Genomic DNA, 12410 nt, shown 5'->3' with positions numbered 1-12410 from the left:
TAGTGACTTCCACTGGTTGGTCCCAGTTTGACCCCTTGAGGCCACACAACTAGCTCAGTCCCTTTTCCCTATGACAGCACTTCAGATGCCTGAAGACAGCTCTGGGGTTCCCCTGAGCCTGCCTCTCTGGGCTGAATAGTGTCCATTCCTTTGCTTTCTTGACTAAGATGTAGTTTCAAGACCCCCCCATTACCCTGGCACCCTTCCTTGGCCACCTCCCTCAGGCCTGGGCACTTCCACCCCCTGCTGCTCTGCATACTCTGAGGGCTGCGAGGACATGCCTAGGCCCCACTTCTGTTAGAAAGATGACAAAAGGTTCCATAAGGCCAGCCCCAAAATATCGGTGGCTTTTCCAAGTGGGGCACTGTGGGTCAGTTTTATTTTTCTTTGTTTGCTTGCCTGTGTTTTATTTTTTTCCCCTACAATTTGGGGAATTATAAAAGGTAAAAATGCAAAGGGCTTGGGGTGAATTCACTTTAACCAGCTGATGGGTGCCTGCTGAGCAAGGCTGTGGCGAGGAGTGAGGAGACAGAAGGAGGGCCGGGATGTCCCTGCCTTGGGGAGCTCACAGCCCAGGGCAGCCTTGCCCAGGGATCTCAGTGGAGGCTAGCAGTGGGAAAGCCTTACGGGAACCTGAGGAGGAGGGGCCTACTTATCCAGGGATTGTAGGTGTGAGGTGGGGCCTCCAGCACCGAGGGAGGCATGTTAAGTGATGGGGGCACAGTAACAAAGGCCCTGAGGCAGGATAGTGTGAGCCTAGAAGGCGGGAGTGTGGAGGCATGGGCTAGGGCCTTAGGGTGCATGAGGTGGGTAAGGGTTCTCCGGGGTACAGGGACTGGGGCTGGGTGGCAGCAGGCTCTGGACACAGACGGAAGACTCTGAAGGCTGTTCTAAAGGTGTTGAGCCCAACAGAAAGAGCGGGGACATGTGAGAGCAGCAGCGAGCTCTGGAGGTGGAGCTGGCTCCTCTGGCTCTCCTGGTCTGAGCTGTGTGACTTTGGATAGGTGCCTTCTCATACTCAGGCCTTGGTTTTCTCACGTGAAATGAGGCAAGGGGCTGTGAGGAACTAGCGAATGCGGCAAAGTGCTTGCTGGTGCCTGGCCGCTGGACCACCTGACGGTGTTTTGCTTCTGCTGAGTGTCTTCAGCCTGCTTGTGGGCACTTGAGGCCTGTACAGAGTTCTCCAGTGATGAGGAGGTGCTATTATTTCTCCCATTTCACAGCTGCATATACTGAGACAGAGGGGCAGGACTTCCATCTGGGCCTGCTAGGCTCCACTCCTGGGCTCTTTCCTACATTGCCTGCCTCTCAGAATGTTTGGGGCCTGCCCTGGGGGTTGTGTCTTTCCAGGGCATCTGGTTTCCAGATAAAACCTTTTAGCCTAATGAAGAAAGGCTTCCAGGATGGGCAGAGTCAGTGGTGGGTGCCTGCCAGTGGGAAACGGGCAGCTCCTGTTAAGAGCTCGAGCATCAGGCCATGGCCATGTGAATCGTAGTCCTGCCCTCCACTCTGGGGGTGCCCCGTGGGCTGGAATAGCAGGAAGGGGCTCCAGGCTCCTGATTTTGCCTGGCCCTCAGGTCTTGTTGGTGCCCATCTGGCGTGGGTGGCTGTGGTGGCACATCCATCTCTGGCAGGGCTGGGCCAGGCTCTGGAGGGGTTTCCCTGTCCTAGCTGTGTGCTGGGGCCTCCCGGTCCTCAGTCTACAGGGGGCCTTGGGGACAGTGGAAATGACTGCTGCCAACCTCTCCATGCTAGTGAGGGGGCGCCAACTGTGTTCGTGTGCTGGGGCCCTGACTGTGCACTCCACATCCCCAAACTGGAGCATATGGACAGCAGTGACCAGCATAGCAAGGGCAATAACAAGGGGGATATGGTGGGTCTGTGGGAAGAGCCGGGACTTGGAGTCGGGACTGTGCTGGGCCCCTGAGTGACCCCCAGTTGCTGCACTCCTCGGGCCTCAGCTTTCACCTCTGTAACACGTGACACATGGTGTTGTCATCCTGACCTGACACCCTTGAGAAGCAAATGTGGTTCTTTCAGGGTGGGAAAGTGTACCGAATGCTGGAAAGCTCCATGCAGACACCAACAGCTTTGTCTGGCTAGGGACTTGGCTGGCCTCTAATCTGAGACCACCACCACGGCTGCCTCTCACTGGGCACCAGATGCTCTGCTCTGTGTGCCTCGGGTGTCATCTCACAGCCTCCTCGCAGGACCTCTCAGGGGTGGGTATTCAAATCACCCCATTTGACCTATGAGAAAACGGAAGTACAGAGAGGTGAACCACATGTCCGATTTCACATGGCAGGATTGTCCGCAAGCCAGGCCTTAAAGCCTAGGTCTGGCTGATCGCAAACCCTGTGCTCTTACTGTTAGAATTTTCTAAGTTGGAGGCCTTACCGGCCAAATTCATTGGTGAGCTTCCTTGCAAAAGCATGAAGGAGAGTGGAAACTGAGGCAGACCAGGCCAGAGAGCTGGGATGGCAGGGCAGGACCAGTGCTTCCAGGCTGAGCTTTGTGCTTTAGTGGCCCCTCAGTGACTGTCCACCTTGACTGAGGAGGCTTGGAGCAAGGGGGTGTGCCACACTTCTAGACTAGAGTCTGGGTCCTTGGGATTCCCCCTGCCCTTGTGGCCCCAGACCACTCTGGGCGCTCATGGGCCTTTTCCCATGTTGGGTTTCCCAGGAGTGGATGAGCCTTCAGTGACCATATCCCCCTGGGAAAGGCGGGGCAAGGAGTCCGCATGGCAGGGCTTGAAAATGGGGTGTACCTGTTGGTGAGGGAGGGAGCTGAGAAGAGAAGCGGGGTGGGCTGCAGGCCAGGGGCCTGAAATGTTGGAAGTGGGCCTGGGTGAAGGGCCAGATCCTGCCAACTGGTGACTGCCTGACAGAAGGGTGAGCTCGCATGTTTGCCCTGCTCTGTGGTTCTGGGTAGGCATTCCAGCCCCAGACTCCTGGTGTCCTTGTCACCAGTCTTAGGAGCATACTTCAGGTGCGGTAGAGGCACTACAAACGGTCTGTAAGGACAGGGAGCGTGAAAATTCTTTTTCTGGCTGTGTAAACTCATCCAGAGGCACCCACCTTAGCCCTCTGGGAGCCAGGGTGGGCACCATGGAAGGAGAAGGCAGCCACCTCTGTGTTCGCAGGTAGGCGGGATGGAGACCCTGGGCCTCAGGGGCCTTTCTCATGGACACTCGTTTTTCCTGCCATCTTTCCCTCAGCTTGCTTGGGGTCTGGGGGTGGGGGGTACTTGGGCGTGAATTTTGCTTCCGCTCCCTCCCTACAAGCTGCACCTTGTATTACCTGAAACCTGTCGGAGGCTCTGTCTGGCTCAGAGGACTACCTGAGATACTGCCTGTGAGGAGCCTGGCCCTGGGCAAAGCCTGTGTAATGGCCTTGGCCCATTCTGCTTTGCACCAAGCAGCCTCTGGAGGGCCCCGAGGCCAGCCCCTGCCAGCAGTGGGCCAGATGTGTTTTTTGGGTGGTGTAGGGGGAGCGTCTCCGTGTGGGTGTCCTTGCATGATGTGTGGGCTGCTGTGTTTTGATCGAAGGGAGCCAAACTGATTTTCCTGGCCCATCTCTCCTCCATCCAAAGCAGAAAGTTAAATAAACACAGCCCAGTATTATCATAGGAGTTGAGGAAAATGAACTCGGTCCCCACAGGCGGCCCACATCTGGCAAGTGTTGGGCCTCTCAGGGCTGTGGGATGAGACAGATGTGCTTGGGGGTAGGAAGGGCTCAGTGTACCTCCCATGCAGGGGTGTGCCTCCTTCCAGGGCTCTATGCCAGCCTCAGGGCCCTGGGGGGCTGCAGGTAGCTTGCCTTCAGCTGCATCTCTAGCCATCCCTTTCTGGGCCTTGCCTTCAGTGGGGGCTCCCCTGAGCCTTTCTGAGGCTGGTTTTCCCTGGTCCAGCCTGTGTTTGATTGGAAGTGCAGACTGTGAAATGGGCTCCTGCTGCCTGGCCTCTGGCGTGGGGAGGTGATCAGGCACACTTGGGAAATAGCCTTATTTTCCAGCCCTCTGCTCAAGGCCATGGTGGGTCGATGGGCCACATGCTGGGGGAGAGTTTGCAGTTGGCATGAGCATCTTCTGCTCAGCTCAACCCCTTGTCACCTGACCTTTGGCCCTCTCTGAACAGAAAGGCTGGTCAGAGTTCCGAATTTCATATAGGATGACTGGTAGGCACTTTGGGTTGGAAGAAGTGAAGAGGGTGTGCCCCCCTCCCTCCCATTCGTTTAGCTATCAGAGGTCACCCAGCATTGCCCAGGCCTGTGTTCCCCAGAATGGGACATTCCACACTCCTGAGTCCTGTGCCAATTCAGGTGGTTGATAGGTGAAATGAGGTTTTTTCCGCAGTTACATATTTATTCTATTAGGAAAATGTAACTGTATGTGTTACTCTACTATCTAATATTAGAGAAATTGTTACTAGCACACCAAATGTGTGATTTCATGAGGAGTGCCGCTTAGAAGGAGGCTAGAAGGAAAGGTGTTTAGTAACAGAAGGGAGTTGCAGTAAAGAAAAGCATTCTGTAACTCTTAGTGCAGGGGTGCCTGCTCCTGGCCAACTCTCAGGGAGGCCTGGGGAGGCCCCAGCCGGTCCTGGGCGCCGCCTGCCACTGCTCCAGAGCACCAGCCGGGGGCGCGGCAGTTGGGGGTGGGGGGACTCCTGCTACACCCTCGGGGCGGTGTGGGGGCACTCCTGCTACACCCTCCCTGATGGTCCTTGCCTCTGGAAAGCAGGTTTGGCTGATGTAAATCCTGCCTTTGTGGGACCAGCTGCCTGGTAGATACTCAGGGTCCCCAGAGGTCTCCACTGAATTCTAACCATAGTGGGTGGGCAGTGGGGCTGAGCTGGGGGACATGTCTCTGTCAATGAAATGTCCCCTTCCCAAAGCAGACTTATTAAAAGTACTGACCCCTTAAACCTTAAACTGTAAGGTTTTATGATTGTCCCTCCCTCTCCCTGGGAATTACAAACTGGAAGTGGTCAGTATAGTTCATTCCTATGGAAGGTTTGGGGCTTTTGATATGAAAAGAGAAGGCTGGTCTGCATGTCCAAAACCAGATGAAAACACTTATACAAGCACACACACACACACACACACACACACGCACACACGCACACATACACACACATCAGTTTTTAATAAGAGACTGAGTTTCCTCTTTGCTTGTGTTTAAGATAAACCACATGTATAACAAGGTAGTGACATTTATTTACAGTATGTTAGCACAGAGGGTAAGTTGTTAAGGAGTCGTAAAAAAATATTAGTTTCTACTCTATGGTGCTTTTCTTCAAATGAAACTGGAAAAAAAGGCAAGAGAGTGGAATTTTGGCCTCACCCTCGACTTTCCTTTCTACCCCAAAAAACAGATTAATCTGGGAGGATGCTGTCCCTCTCGCCCCTGAGTGAGGGGCTAGGACCCCAGGCAGATGTTCCCTGACCCCTGTGGCTCTGGTGCCTGCCTTCAGGTTTGTGCACAGTGGGATGCTCCCACCCACCCGTCTGTGGGACATTTTGTCATGGCCCTCCTGTGCATAGCAGTCCGTGCCCTTGGTTTCATCACCTTTGATCAGAGTTGGAGAGTTGGTGGGGGAGAACCCGGTGTTGCCGCTGAAACAGGATATGGGAGCCAGACCCTGTCGTAAATCCACATTTATATGCTGCGTGTCTCTGGTTAACGAGAACATACAGGGGTGACTGCACGAAATGAAAAGTATATATGAACAGGGAAATTAACTTCAGGGAGAGATGAGATTAAACATAAGGGCAGCCTGGGGGGCCTGGGTCCCTCCAAATGTAGGGGCACAGGCAGGCAGTTCCCCAAAAGGAAATTTTCAGAAAACACCCCAACCATGAGCGAATTTCCTGGGGGCACAGATGCAATATTCCTGTTTAGTGTTGCTCACTGTGTGCCAGGTACTGGGCTAAGCTCTTTACATGTGTTATTTCACTTTGTCTTCAAAACAAATATCGATCTTATCACCCACACTTTATAGACATGGAACCAAAACTGAGAAGGGGATCATTGCCCTGGGTCACACAGTGGAGGGGTTTGTGATTGACCTAAGCTGGCACACCCAATACTGACCTCACAGACCTGTCTCTGGAACCTTCCAAAAAGAAGAGTCATTTCATCCCCACCCTTCCCCATCAGCTGGGGCTTTCCTGAGACAGTACAGAAGGCCTGGAATGCTCAGTCTGTCACTTAGTATTTGTTCAACACCGCTGAGAGGGGCAGAATGGGTGGGTGGTGGGTGTGTTGGTTTTGGAGCTGTGCAGACCCAGCTTCAAATCTGGTCTCTACCTCCCATTGTTTATATAATTTGACCCACTTAAAAAAAATTCACTTAGGTCCTCATTTTCCCATCTTTAAATGGGTATCATCAATCAAAAGCCCCCCGCCATAGGGCCACTGGGAGAATTAAGTATAAACGTGACAATGTGTGTGGTGAGCCTGAGTGGTGGTGGTTTCTAGTGCCCCTAATGAGCAGTCTTGTGTGAGGTGAACGGAGGGTGGGAGAGACAGGAGACCAGGTCTCCCTAAAGGGCAGAGAGTACAGTTGGTGGCAACCTGTTATGCTGTAGGATCATGGTTTCCCCTTGCCAGCCCCCGGGGTGTTGGGTTCTGCACCATGGGCTTTCCAAACACCTCTCAGAACTACCTCGCAGGATTGCTGTGTGCAGAGAAGTTACCTAATGTGTTCAGGTCACAGGGCAAACCATGTTGAATAGGGATCTGATCCTCAGGCACCTTGGACCACACCCTGCTGCTGCTGAGGGTGCACTTGAGTCCAGGGCCAGGGTGGTCAGGGAGAGATTCTTGGAGGAGGTGAGCCTGAGTTCTGGTCAGTGTTTCTGACCCAGGGAGAAGGGTGGCTCTGTAGCTGATGGTCACGCTGATCCTGGGGGCTTGGGTGAGCAGCTTGAAGCCCTGGGCCTGTGTCCAGGTTTTCCCCACAGGCAGAGTCCACAGTAGGGCTGGGCCAGGCTGGGTGGGGCTGCCTCAGATTTCCCCTAGTTTATATTTCCTTGCTTAGGCAAGTGCAATTTGATTTGATTTTCCTGAACTTCATCTATGAGCAGGAAGTCTTTATTTACATTAAAAAAGAGACTCACAGCCCTTCACGATTTTTGTTAGTGCAAAAGGAAATCAGACTTTTGTTTGTGGTTCAAACAGAAACTCATCCTAGCTCCAGGCTGGTTCTCCCACCCTGAGCTTTCTCCAGAGCATAACTGAGCATCAGGGGGGCTGTGGTTGGTGGGTGGTCCCTGCTGTCTGGGGGCCTGCCTTTCACCTTCCCTAGCTCCCACCCTCCTGTATGTCTACTCTTTGGGTCCTTACTTTTTCCACCTGTTTCTGTCTCATTCTGAGATTGGGATTCATTCAGGATCCTCCATTATACCATAGTTCATTCGTTCGTTCATTCATTCATTCATTTATTCATTCATTCACTCAGTTCTTGTTATGTAAGTGCCAGCTCTTGAGGGGCACAATGATGGTAACACTTGTCAGTGTGGTTTACAGTCTAATGATTGAAGGTCAAAGTCAAAGTCCCTTTTCCCTTAGTGTCCAGCTCAGAGTTCCAGGTCACATGAAGTGCCCAATGCTTATTTAAAGGAGGAAAAGAACAAATAAACATTGGCAATATGTCTCAAAAGCCTAAAAATCAGCAAACCTTTTGTCTTAGCAATTCTGCTTCTGGAAACTAATTCTAAGAAAAATCCTTGAATAGGCTTGTGGCCTGTATGATGTGTGTGGATGTATTTTGCAACGTGATTTCTCTTACAGTGGAAAACAACTGGATGTAGCCTACGTGTACAGCAATAGGGCATTGGTTAAATTAGTCCTGGAGCTTCCTATGACAGGACTCGGGCCACCATTAATAATGCTACTGTCAGTCCATTTTTGATGTGAAGTGATATTCATTGTATATTGCTGCATTAGAAAAGCAGGTTCCAGAACAGTTTCTAGAAAGACATAACAAAGTATTTATATACAGAGAAAGTTGAGTTTTTAGTTTCTTAATTTTAACTCATATATATTTCCTTGTTTTCTACATTGTGCATGGATTACTTTCAGAAAAAGAAACTTTCATATAAAGAAAAAGATGCTTAACCTAGAAAACAATAAGAAAAGGGCAACTCTGTGGGCAATCTGGGTTTCTGACATACATGGAACATGGGTTCAGACTCTGGGCAGGGACAGTGGTGTGGCTACGAGAGCCAGGACGGTGCAGTGGGACGTGGACTCCCTGTGGCTTCCAGGGCTGGCTCCAGCCCCAATCCTCACCCCAGCCAGCCGCGGCCCCCACCCTCCGCCTCCCTACTCCTGTTCCTTTATCCAGTGGAGTGCTGACTGTGCACATCTCTTCCCAGCTCTGTGTTCAGCAACGTTTGGTAGCTTGAAAATGACTGTGGTGGGAGTATTTACACTACAGAAAGTGGCAAATGCTACAAACCAGAGCCCTTTTCCTCCCTGCCCCACCTGTTACACATTTCCCAGCACACCACTGTGTGCCCCTGTCGCCCCATGGAGTCTGTGTGCTCAGGGAGACCCCAGAGGATGAATTCTCTTCTTAAGAAGGAGGGGCTTAAAGAATCTTCTGTGAATTTGAATCACTGGGAGGAGAGAGAGAGAGAATCAGGGTCTACTCTTTTGTCAGATGAACCTACTCATCCTGGAGCCAGCTCTTCTGCTTGTTGAAGGCAGAAGTAAAACAAAGAGGCTATGAACGCCAGTCCTGGCTCTAGCCCATCCTAGCTCCATGCCCTTTGGCAAATAGTTCTCTTAGCTGTAATGGGGTCAATAAATGTCCTTATCTCATAGGATTGAGTAGGCCTGTGGTTCTCAAAGTCTAGCATGCACCAGAACCTGGAGAGCTTGTAAAAATACAGATTGCTGGGCCCCACTGCCCAGACAGTCCGCTTGTAAGGTTCTGTTTCTTAAAGCTGCCGGATGGTGCTGCTATTGCTGATCTGGGGCCTGTACTGCTTTGGGCAATTATGTGTGTATGAAGTGCTTATCACAGAGCTTGGAGCCCAGTGAGGGCTCAGTAGCACCTAGCTGCTTACTCAGAGAACCATATGGTAGGGAGCACTGTGTGTGAGGACTCCAGGGCCAGGAAGCTAGTGTACTCTGTACAGTTGCAGGCCTGCTTTTGTTAACCTCATCTGCCTGCCCCCTCCCCTTCCCCTGGGTAAGCTATTTCTCTTCTCTTGGACTTTGTTTCCCTTTCTATAAAAGGGGTCAATAAAGACTTGCCTTTCAGACACCAGCTGAGGAAGCATCTGTGAAAGCCCTCGGATGCTGGATGGTGCTGGAAGAGTGGCCAGGAAAGACATGAGGGACCCCAGGCTGCCTGGCATCTGTCTCCTCACCCTCTTGGGACAGCACAGAGGGGCAGGCTGTGGCAGAGCCCCTGTCCCTGGGGGCTGCTGACAAACCCGGGCATGGCTTCTCCTCGGACAGAGCTGTGAGGTACTCTTTCAACAAAAAAAGAGAAAAGCCGTTTTAATTCACTTGGGCACCTGTCTTCTGCGACGTCTTTACTTCTTCTCAGTTCCTGATTTTGTTTTCCACTAAAGTGGACACTTTGAAGTGGCTCAGAGATATTCAGTTTCCTTTTCTCTCCCTGCCCATGGCTGGGCTTGAGTGTGGCAGAGCGAGGGGTGAGTAGCTGGGTGTTCATAGCTTTGAGCTAAAGCCTCACTTGGAAACATTCCCACTGGCCTTGTGAGCCCATGGGCTGGCTTCTGGACAAATACTCTGGCTCCCCAGGGCTCTATTGCCTCATGAGAAAAGTGGGGGTTTTGAGGGCTGTCTCAGAGGGGGCTAGGAGGATTACATGGGAGCCGGGAGGTGGGATGCCTGGCATGGTGCCTTGTGCTGCTCTGGGGCTCAGTGAAGCTTGGCTTTCCTGGGAGAGTCCTTGCTTCGGCCCACATCTCCAAGTGGACACACACCCAAGTGTAGTGTCAGGCATGTGTGTGAATGAATGCAGTTTGTATGTGCTGTGCATAGGTGCTTGAAGTGAAGGACCAGGGCAGAGCAGACCAATAGATTTTAATTCACTTTGTTGAGGTTTTGAAGCTGCATCCATGCCCCATGAGAGAGAGTGCCCTGATCGATTAGCAATGTCTACCGTGGGTGCAGAAGACAGGAGTGAGGGCAGGTTTGCCACATGAATTCTACCCCTGACAAAACCATTTTTCTAGTACTTATAAACAATGTAAAGTGTTTTACATTCATTACTGTATTTTTCACATCATGATTGTCATTTTTGTTTTTTTATTAGAGAAGAATGACAGAGAGGAATCAAATTTCTGCAAGGTTACCCCAAATATAGATTCTGCTTGGATTGTAGCTTCTGTTTCTTCTGCATTTCCCAGCCCTTTTCTTTTGGGGTAGTGGGTGATGATGGTGTGGGTCAGGGAGGGAGGAGAGATATGCTGGCACAGAAGCTGAGCTCCTTGGCTGTGAATTCCAGGTGGTTCCACATTTTGGGGCACAGTCCTGCACCATTGTAGGAACTAGAAGGCAGCAATGCCAAAGGACCCATGGCTCTAGCCAGGATGGGATGGGGTGAATCTCAGTGGGGCCCTTGATCTCACTGTTTGAGCCCTCTTATCTCTGCAAGCAGAGGGTAACCTCAGTGGCCAGGCTGTGGGGAGGGGGCAGCTTGGATCATTCTACTAGTGCTAGTGTTGATGTGTTTACTTTGAACTGTGTGCATTTGAGACCTCTTGACACTCCTTTGAGGTGGGTACTAGTGTTCTCCATTTTACAGAGGAGGAGACTGATGATCAGAGTGGATCAAGTATCTTGCCCCAAGATCTAATGGCCTGTAACTGGCAGAGATGGGGGATGGTCATAGGGAGCCTTATTTCAGGGCCCATTCCCTGAATTCCTCCATTTTACAGCTTCTCCCCAGATGCCCTCATCTAGCTCATCTGTCTTGCTAGATAAGCTCTGTTGGGTGACTTCTGGGAAGGTCACTTTCCTGGTAAGGATGGAATTATTGAACTATTACTGGATGCTCTGTTCTCCCTATTTCATAGATAAGCAAGGTAAGGAGAGAAGAGGAAGATAATGGCCAAGCAAGATCTAAGCTTCTAACTCCTCTACCCAGGGTAGGCCAGAGGAACAGTCATTGAAAAAATTTCAGTAATGTTACCCATTTTTATGGGTGCTGGTTCTAGAGTCAACATTTAAGGGGAAAGTCAAATATTGCCAAAATTGCCATAAAATTTTATTCCAGAGCTACCAACTGGATACTCACTTGCTGTCTCAGTTGGTCTATGCAGCAGTTTTCTTCCCACACTGGAATATATGACTTTGTTTTTCCCCCCCTTTGAGAGCACTAGAGAGCAAGTGGAAAAAGGCTTCTGGTTGGGAAGCATGTGGTCCAAAAAATAAATTTCTTTAAATCCTAGACCCACCACCCTCTTGGTAATGAGCGCTCACGTGGTGGGGCTGCGTCGCCCTCACCCTCACTCCAGGGCTGCACTCATTGGGGAAAGAGGCAGGTCACCTTATCTGTACCATTTAAATTGTTAGTGTGTTCTCTTTTTGGCAAGTGTTTAAGGAATCATGAGAGATAAAGAAATGGGTTTGTGATGTGACCCTGTCATGAGGTCTTGGCTCCTCTGAGGGTCTGAGCTCGGTGCCGAGGGGGTGGTGTTGGTAGTTTTAGCTTTAGCTGCAGAGAGCCTTTCCTTTGCCATGCCGTCACTCCTCCCTGCCCCACATGCTGTCCAAACCCACTCCCATTCGAGAGGAGCTTGGAGCGTGTGGGCCTAGCAGTTGGGTTTGTTTGCACTTGACTCTGGTCATTTTGCCCTGAAGCCTGGTGCCAGGGATGGTCGTGGGCTCCACTTGACAGCACATCTGTGTGAATTAGAAAAACGTCTGGTCATGCCTTTGGGCAAAAGAATGTGTACCCTTCCTCCTGGGCATTCATAGTCCTGCACCAGGATGCACAGAATGTGGGTGATACTTCCACCGTTTCTCCCCACCTCCCCTGGGCCCCTTGTGCAGTGTCCAGGCATCACAACGGGGTCCTCCTTGCTTTATGCCATTGTGCCCCTTGAGGTTGCTTAGTGCTCACTCAGGAGCGGTGATGCTCCATTTTGTGCTTGACATGAGAGTCTGGGCTCCCAGCACGTCCTGCGCATTCCTGGACCCTGGACTGGCGTGCACGAGAAGGTTCCCTGTGGGTGAGCTGAGGAGAAGCCGTCATGTGCCCCTTACCTGGCTCGCCTCCGCGGGCACAGGGGTGCTCTAGGGAGCCTGTGTTAGGCCAGGGTGGGATGAGACCTGAGCCAGCAAAGCACAGAGAGGTCCCCTAAGGCTTTGGAAACACCAGTCAGAGGTGGGGCCAGCTGAGAAGACCCCCAAAATAAAAG

The 12410-nt window shown here is 51.5% G+C and overlaps 1 protein-coding gene across 3 annotated transcripts in view; it reads left to right on the top strand.

Annotated features, from left to right (window-relative positions):
- The window catches only part of ZNF423 (zinc finger protein 423), a 319623-nt gene that overhangs the window by 44530 nt on the left and 262683 nt on the right, over window positions 1–12410 (top strand). The window lies entirely within an intron of this gene.

Source organism: Manis javanica, chromosome 17, assembly GCF_040802235.1.
Source record: "Manis javanica isolate MJ-LG chromosome 17, MJ_LKY, whole genome shotgun sequence".
Taxonomy (NCBI): domain Eukaryota; kingdom Metazoa; phylum Chordata; class Mammalia; order Pholidota; family Manidae; genus Manis; species Manis javanica.
The sequence above is the reverse complement of the archived record's forward strand: the minus strand, read 5'-3'. Positions and strand labels throughout refer to the sequence as shown.